The sequence below is a fragment of the Aulonocara sp. 'chitande type north' Nkhata Bay genome, linkage group LG4 (genome assembly GCF_057382095.1).
Source record: "Aulonocara sp. 'chitande type north' Nkhata Bay isolate Kocher_YH1m ecotype deep benthic linkage group LG4, A_spYH_male_GT1.1, whole genome shotgun sequence".
NCBI lineage: Eukaryota > Metazoa > Chordata > Actinopteri > Cichliformes > Cichlidae > Aulonocara > Aulonocara sp. 'chitande type north' Nkhata Bay.
In genome coordinates, this window is record NC_141347.1 from 10,326,796 (window position 1) to 10,335,864 (window position 9,069).

The following is a 9,069-nucleotide window of genomic DNA, read 5'->3' on the forward strand; positions in this document are numbered from 1 at the left end:
GAAGGAAGAGCAAATGTGTAGGACAGTGGGGCTCAGGCAGCAGGTGGCCTGGACAAAACGTAAGCTACAGTGGAAAATCACCTGAGGAACATCATGCAAGCGGATGTCCATTGTGTCTGATTCCTCATCCATGCCCTACCAAGCCCAGCCAATCTCTATTATGTGGGGCAACCATGAGACACCAATCTGTCAGCTATGCTCAAAAAGGGGATACTTAGAACATCTACAGAGTAGATGTCCAAAGGCTCTGCAGAAGGTTGCTACCACTGGCGTAACAACCAAATGCTGAAAGCAGTGGCAGAAAGCATTGGCAATGCAATCTTCTCTGGGAAATAACATCTTGCCACGAAGAGGAGAATTGCCTTTGTCAAAGCTGGAGAGAAGTCCTGCCAACAGCAAAGGACAAGGTCAGGTCTTCTCTACACAGCCTGGAAGCTACAACCCCATTTGGGGAAGCAATTGAAGTTCCCCCAGCACATTGCTAAAACATCCATATCCATGATCCATGGACGGTTGCTGCTGGGATGCAAGCTGGGGTCTGATCAACTTCAGCTGGGACTGGATTTGGAAGTGGATTTGAATGTGTAATCTCTTTTGTTTACTTTATTTTTTCTTCTTTTCGCACTGAGAGAATTGCAACTCAGTTTCGTTGTTTAATGCTTCATTGCTACAATGACAATTCACTAGCAGGGACCACTTCCTCGGTAACGATGGGCAATGAGGGATGAGGAAGTGTGTATAGTGCTGCGGTTTGGGGAAGGCCTTGAAGGGGACTGGCAACGGCTCTCGGGCCGGGCAGATCCCCATGTACTAACGAGAAATAAATGGAGGAAAGGAAGAGAGGAGAGGAGAAGAGGAGAAGAGCAGAAAGAAAGGGGGGGGGGGGGGGCAGGGGGAGCATGAAAATGAGAACAGCAGGTATTGGAGGGGGGGGGTTATAGCCTGAGGCCGGAGGGGGAGTGAAGGAGGAGTGGTCCCGCTCCTGAAATTCAGATGATATCTCCACTAAAGAGTCTGTCTCTGTTTTCTGATGTGCTGGTGTCATGCGTTGCTGTGTAGCAGGCAGGTTGAGACCCAATATGCAGAACTCAGAGACAGAACTAAACTCAAAACAACTTTACAAAAAAGTAGACGGGGCAAAATTACAAGAAACTCAGGATACTAATGGGGAAATGCGAAACACACAGGGAACACAGTGATGGGAGGTACTGTGCCGAGGCTTCAGAGCACATGTGAAGACATATAAAGAATAAAACAAGATGCATAAACACAGACAGGGACGAAGACAAAAGAACGTGACATAGACAAAAGATAAATAAACATGAAGACAAGACTGACTAAGCACGGAAGATCTAAGAGAAAGGCAGACTTGACAAAGGGAACACAGGAGGACAGAAAAAACAACCCTGAAGAAAATCTAAAAATGATAACTATAAATACCAAATATGAACAAAAACACAACCTAAGTAAAAATCCCCTCCATACAACTCAAAACTGAACACTTCAACAAACCAAGTCAAACAGAGAATATCACACACACACAGCTGGATAAGCAATTCCAATCCAGGAGGTCCTATCTCACAACTTACAGAACTCAAAGAATCTTTGCTAACATCTTGTTGTCAGATACTACAGTCTAGCATAGTCCATGACTCCCCATGTTTCTTTTGGCAGTAAAAGGGGGACCAACAGAATATAAGGCAAGTGGCCATAATGTTATGCCGTCTGTGTCGTTATATTCCTCTGTTATTGGTTGGCTTGTACAGGTTTCAGTAGCATTTAAAGTAGGAGAACTAGTAAAACTGTCTGTATTGTACTCTGTATTTTTAATCCCTATACAGATTGAATGTCATATGTGGCTGTGTGACAGGCAAGGCAGAACCCAAACACAGGACTCGAACACAAGGGAATTAGTTTTAAGGTGGCAGCTATGATGGCCAAATTAAGCTTTCTGAAACATTGAAGCTTGTATTCAAAAAGGTTTCATTACTCGAAGCTGTTCAACAGTCCTCTTTTGTGCCATCTTGTGGCCAAAAGTATGAAGAGCAGCTTGAATAAACAGCTTGAAATGAACTGCTTCCTACAGAGCTGAGTTGACAGTTTCTGTTTAATATCATGTGACTGAGGTGCTTTGAACATGTTTTTATGTATGTATGAATGTATGTATGTATTTATGGGGGGGCGGGGGGGAGTGAAAAAGAATGATTATTTGATTAATAAATACTTTTGATAAATAAACTTTTTCTTAAACGTGCTGTGTTATGGTCTCCTTTTGTTTGACTTCTTGACATTTGAAAGCAAAACATTCTTTATAATAATATACAACACGCTCTTATAATAGGTTGGGAGTATGCTTGTGCTGTAAGGTCCCCATTTCCACATGGTTATGTAATTAACCAATGCACAGCTACACTTGTATATAATATATTATAACTTATATCTATAATGTATTTTAGGTACTTTTTTACCTTGGGGTAGAATTTTTTAAAAACTAGTAAAATAAAAACAACACATAAGACTGTTCTATTTATTTTTTCTTTAGGAATAGGCAGAATGTCCTCTCTTTCTCGCTGGCTCCATGTCTCTCAATATGTCACACACTTCGCTCTCTCACACAAAATCACAACAACACAGCACAAATCCTGCCAATGATTCCCTTCATTATAAACCATGGAAACAGGTATTGAAGCAGAGACGTACCAAATGAAGCTTCACACATCACTGATCATGTGACTCAGGTTAGCCGAACCAAGCCTCGACACTGCTTCAGAAGCAGTGTGTTGTTTTTGGTTTTCTGCACCGGAGCCTCCGCTTCAAACGGAACATCACTAAAAAACTCTAACGAGGGAGAAATTAGGAACTGGGAACTAGAAAACATGGAAAGTATAGGGTACAGGGAATCACACAGCAAACAGGGATGACGCAACAACAAGCAGGGGGAGACTAAAATACACACAGGATAATTAAACGATGAACTAACAGGACAGGGAAAGCAAAATTGAACACACAGTAGTACACAGACACTGTCAAAATAAAACAGGAATTAACGTCAGCTGATTCAGTCCCAACTGACCTATTTTAAAAAATGTGTCTCATTACCAAGAAACATCTCATGATGGGTAAAAACCAATGAGCTCTCTCCAGACCATTGAAACAGTGGCGTGTCTAGAAAATTTTTGTTGGGGGGGCCAGGTAGGGGCACAGATTTGGAGAAGGGTGGCAGATGTAATTGGCAGATAATGTTTAAAAAAAATTCTACCAACCATTAACCATAATTCAATAACCCTGTAAACCTAATAACCGAATGCGCTTTTAACTCTTATTAGAATGAGATTTTAACCACTACGGTGCAAAGTTTTTAGATACTGTGTTGATAAAGTACAAGAGATACAATCAGTGCTTTGTCAGTGTTTACTCAGCATTCAAGGACAGCAATATTTGCATAGTATTTTTACTGACACATAGTGCACATATGTTTTGGGCAAAAACATTTTTTAATATTAAAATACGAACATTTGTAACAAACAATTGACAAATTAGCCAATGCCAATGCAAAACTTTATCTGCCTATTAAAAAAAGAAGATAATCTTCTCACAAACTGGTGTTTGATTTTGAAACAGGAAAAAAGTGGGGAAACAACTGAAAAGACTAACATTTGAATGAAACCTGAAAGCAAGTAAATACTTTCTATGCTGCCTTATGGTAAACTTTGGTAATATTGATGTATGAAGAACAACACTGGCTGATGATGAAATACAGTCAGCTGGCATGGTGACACTGCCAGTATTAACCTGCAGGGCTGGACTGGGACAGAAAATCTGGCATTTTGACTACAGACCGGCCCACCAGGTATAATAATAATAATGGATACTTTATTGATCCCCATGGGGAAATTACTTGTTTTTCTCTGCATTTGACCCATTCACTCAGTGAAGCAGTGGGCAGCCCACTAAGCAGGCGCCCGGGGAGCAGTGTGTAGGGACGGTACCTTGCTCAGGGGTACCTCAGGGTAGCCGTTAAGTGGATTCAAACCGCCGACCTTCCGATCATGGGGCGACCACTTTACCTACTGAGCTATCCCTGCCCCATTAAAGCCATAAAGACTTTGAATGAAAACAAATGCTGTTGTGACAGTGATGTACACTGTCTTTTTGGTATATGTATGATTTCTATACATTTTACGTCAGATAAAAACTTTGGTTGTAAGATTTAGATAATTATTTAATAAAAGCTAGATATTTTAAATGAGAATAAGAAAGAAAAGTATTTCTTTGTGCCCCCTTTCCCTGTTAATGCCCTACCTGGCCCCCTGGCAAAAACTTCCTAGACCCGCCCCTGCACAGTTACCAGCTGTCAGCTGCTTAGAAAAGGATCCTGGTGTTATTTGTCTCTCAGAAACAGTTCATAACTTCCCTTCAACTCATTCATGTCACCTAAAAGGTAAACTTGTTTCTCCATCATCTGTTCAGCTCTGATGATTCAGTAAGGACATCTCCTGGTTTCATCTTCATGTTTCCCTCTCACCATATATCCAAACTGACATCATGACCAGCAGCTTTACAGCTGTGGCTCCAGCAAACATCAGCTGATACTAGAAATTAATATTAAATAAATTCTGACAACAGCTGATCAAGCTTAAACGTGCTGCTGTTGTTTAGCGCGACATCTGCAGGTTTCCTCTTTCTGGCGCAAAGTGAGTGATAAACAAACAAGAGAGAAAAGCCGATGAGCTGATCATTGATCAGTTTTATGATTGAAGTAGAAACAGGAGAGGGAGGGGGGAGAGAATGAGAGAAGAAGAGGCAGCTGTGCAGCGTAACGACAGAATAACTCCAGCTTTGTGTCTTTTTCCATTCTAGCTAAAGTCCGGGACAAACTGCGTCTCTTCTCAGCTCAATACGAAACGTGTAATATTTTCTCTGAATGAGGGACCATCCCATTTTTTTAAGGACCCGTTGGCAACTCTATTAACCTTATGAATAAAATAAAGTTCACTATCAGTAACATCACCCACCTAAAAACTCCATCAAGCTGGCTAGAACGCAGTACGAGTTATTGCAACTGACAGTAAAAAGTCAGCACAACGAAAATAAACTGCACCTAAACTTGGTTTATATCTGACCCAGATAGACTGCAGGTCATAACTTCTTACCTGAAGTTCAGTTCACCTGACACTCGGACTGGTGGCCTCCTCGGGGCTCTCCACCTGCCTCCCCTTCCCCTTCCCCTGCTGGCCTCTGTGGAAGCCCCGCCATAGACACCACCAAACAACTGAGTTATTTTTACACATCTGCCAGCATCTGGCCAGCCCACCACCTGTCATTGTTCATGCCATTACAAAAAAAAAAAAAAAAAAATAAGCCACCGGGCATATGCCCGGTATGCCCGATGGCCAGTCCAGCTATGTTAACCTGCAACCAAATCTGCAGCTCCATACAGCAATGCTACGACTTAGATTATATCTTATAACTCATAACTCTTATGTTAGCTGCCCTCAGTAGCATACTGTCTGAAATATACGATGGCTGCAATAATTCTTTAAGTGTTATTTTCTCCTTGGGATTCTAATTTCACCGAAGTTTACTAAACTCAACAAACTTAATATTACTTACCGGGACATTTATTCTGTTTTCATTTTCTTTCACCGAAAAATTGTTTCCTGCAGTGCTGTCTTTCGTGCTTGGCTCTCCTACCTTTGCTAACGTGATGCACATAGCGCAGAAGCCGATGCTGCATTCACTTACACTCGGATATCTGAGCTTCACCGTGAAAACATAATCGTACATTTGTTTGAATTTTATTGTTTTACCTTTGGGGTGGCACCTGGGGTGGCCAGTCTGGTTGGGGGGGTGGCCTGTGCCCCCCCAGGCCACCCCGCTGGACACGCCATTGCATTGAAACCTTATTGTTGCAAAACATCTTGATGGGATTTGTCACAGAAGAATTCCTAAACTACTGAATGTGCCAGTGAGCACTGTTGGAGCCATAATCTAGAATTGGTAAGAACATCATTTTACCATAAGCAGGCCACGACCAGGTGATCCCCGCAAGATTTCAGGAAGGCAGTGAAAAGAATTATCAGAAGAGTTTTCCAAGAGCCAAGGACCAGTTGTGGAGAGCTACAGAAAGACCTGAAATCAGCAGGTAGAATTGGTTGAAAGAAAGCAATAAATAATGCGCTCAACCATGTATGGACACTCACCACACCGCGTTTACAGTTTGCTGACCAACATTTAGACAAGCCTGTGAAATACTGCCAGGATATAGCCTGATTAATTAAGACCAAAACTAAAGCATTTGGATGCCATAATACACACTATGTTTGGAGGTAAAAACAGACTGCATGTCGCCCCAAAAACACCATATCAACAGTGAAATTTGGAGGTAGGAACAGCATGGTATGTGGCTGTTTTTTGGCATTCAGCATTGGGGGGGGGGGGGGGGGGGGTGTCATATAATTGAAGGAAAGATGAATGGAAAGATGTTCTGAGACATTTTTGATAAAAAAAAATCCACTGCCACCTACCAGGATGATGAAGGTGAAACGAGGGACGTGTCAGCAAAACAACAATCCCAAACACACAGCCAAGGAAACGCTCATTTGCTTATAGAGAAAGAAATCTTTGCAAGCTCCTTTGAATAGAGAAAGAAAGTAAACCTCCTAGACTAGCCCAGCCAATGACCTGACCTGAATCCTGAAAACTTTTCCCTGTGTCATTTCTGCATCATTAGTACACATAATTTAATTATGTACTTCTATGGTTTGATTTATTTGCATGTGTGGGTTTGATGGGTTGAGACATTTGATGAGAATTTCATGTCAGTAGCACTTTTAGAAATATATTTTCTTAAAAAATTGGTGACGTGTTCAATACTTATTTTACCCTCTGTATGCACTCACCAGACAATGTATTAGGTTACCTGTTGAACTGCTTATTGCAAATTTTAGCCAATCACATGTCAGCAACTCAGTGCAATTAGGCATGTAGATGTGATCACAATGATTAAAGTCCAGCCTTAGTATCAGAACAGGGGGGAAAAAAGGTGATTTAAGTGAAATTGCATGTGGCATGGTCATTGGTGCCAAACGGGCTAGTCTGGCATCAGTGAGTATTTCAGAAACTGTTGATCTACTGGGATTTTCTCACATAACCATCTCTAGGTTATGTAAGCACTGCTCATATAACTAGGTCTCTATTTTAGACCATTCTCTTTTTTAAAGCATGACCATCCAAGTGTGCACAGAAAAGGCACATTTAAGTCATGCTTTGCTATGCATCATTATGCACAAAATTCAAGAACTGATCATGCAAGTGTCACAACAAAACTGTTTGATTATTAGCTATAATGTGATTGATGATTTTAGTCCAGCAATTTTATACATTCAGTAATAGATGAACACTCAATGCTGGCCGTCAGTGAGAGCACATTTAATCTTTTTCCGAAATTTTATATTAATTTAAGCTTCAATGTATTCTATTCGGTAAGCTATTACAGTGCTCATATGCAGTGGATCATTAGTTTTGGGGAAGAACAGTATTATACTATTTTGGCTGTAGCGCAGGTGATCTACTAATAAGAAGGTTAGTGGTCCATCCTCACTGCTCCAGTCTGCATGCCTAAGTATCCTCACACACTGAACACCAAGTTTCTCTCTGATGTATTCACTGGAGAATGAATGCATGTAAATGTTAGATAGAAAGCACTTACTAACACCTGTAGAATATGTGTGAATGGATGAATGAGTCATGTTGTATAAATAATGTAGAAAAGTGCTATATAATATCCAGTCCATTTATATGATCAGTTTGTCTGAGTTATAAATAGGCCATCTCAGCTCATTTCAAAAGCGATTTCAAAAGTAGGGTCATGTCTGTACTAACCTTATTGTGTGAATAGCACGATTTGTGATTTGCACATTTTCGAAAGCCCCCCCCCCCCCCCCCCCCCCCCCCCCCCACACACACACACACACACGCACACTTAAGAGGAAATTAGCTAAGGTATTGATGACAAAGTGTCCAAAACCCGACAGTACTTGAAGGCAACACGTCTAATGCGATTGATAAAGCCTCGCATCTCCATTGCTCCTTTAGTCATAACTGCAAATAGTCACACACGCAAAAACACACAGTCTCACTGTGTCAAGTGTATGTCATTATATTTCTCTATCCATGCTTATATTGCAGGGGGTTATTGCAATCTATACAATCTATTGTCGAGCCGGGTAAAAAAGAAAATAATCTTTCTGTGATGTAACAATAAATTAATGTGTGTTTTTAAAAAAATCGCTACAACGGTGTTGCTGATGCTTTTCCCCGAGAGCATCTTCCGTTGCGCCACTAAAGCATGTCATCCTGACCCGTTTCGAAATGCAGACATGTTTTAGCCGGTAACATAACAGGACAGCAGATACAGTAGATTGCAGCAACACGCACAATATCGGAAATTAGAGAGAAGACGCATGCGGCACTAAAGCTACTTTTACTCACGGCTCTGAAGAAACGCCATGAACATGATGGTATCGTTGATCCTGAGGAGGGTCGACATGACTGGAGTCTGACATCAGCAGTGTGTGTAGCGGGGTTGAGTGTACTTCCCCCTCCCCCTTTTAACAACATGGGGAGGGTAAGCGAAAAGATGAATACTGAGGAAAACCAGCTCGCAAAACTTTTTTACTAAACTGTCTAAAGGGGAGTTATTCATAAAGAAACACTTTTGAACAAGGTAGGCTTTCTCACATTCTATGACCAGCCTCACGAAAACCCTGTATTGGGTATGGGGAATGAGAAGGATGGATGGATGGATTGCATATACAGGGGTTAACAAAATCATTTTGGACATGCAACAATCTGTGAGATCTGATCTTCGTCTACACACAACACAATATCCATTTATCCACCTTCTTCCTCCTACACAACTTAGCAAGCCTGTCCCAGATGGCAGAGGACGAGAGGCAGGGTACACCCCGGACAGATCGCCAGTCTGTTGCAGGGCAAACACAGAGAGACAGACAACCATTCACTCACACCTATGGTGTGGCCACTTTAGAATCACCATTTATCTAA

General features: G+C 41.5%; 1 protein-coding gene across 3 annotated transcripts in view; it reads right to left on the bottom strand.

Annotated features, from left to right (window-relative positions):
• Window positions 1-8,597, bottom strand: part of LOC147331958 (TANK-binding kinase 1-binding protein 1-like) — a 32,892-nt gene extending 24,295 nt beyond the window's left edge. For all 3 annotated transcript variants that reach the window (XM_086288308.1, XM_086288307.1, XM_086288306.1), the window contains exon 1: window positions 8,494-8,597. The gene's annotated coding sequence lies outside the window, so the exon portion shown is untranslated. The remainder of the gene's footprint in view (window positions 1-8,493) is intronic.
• Between the last annotated feature and the right edge of the window lie 472 nt (window positions 8,598-9,069).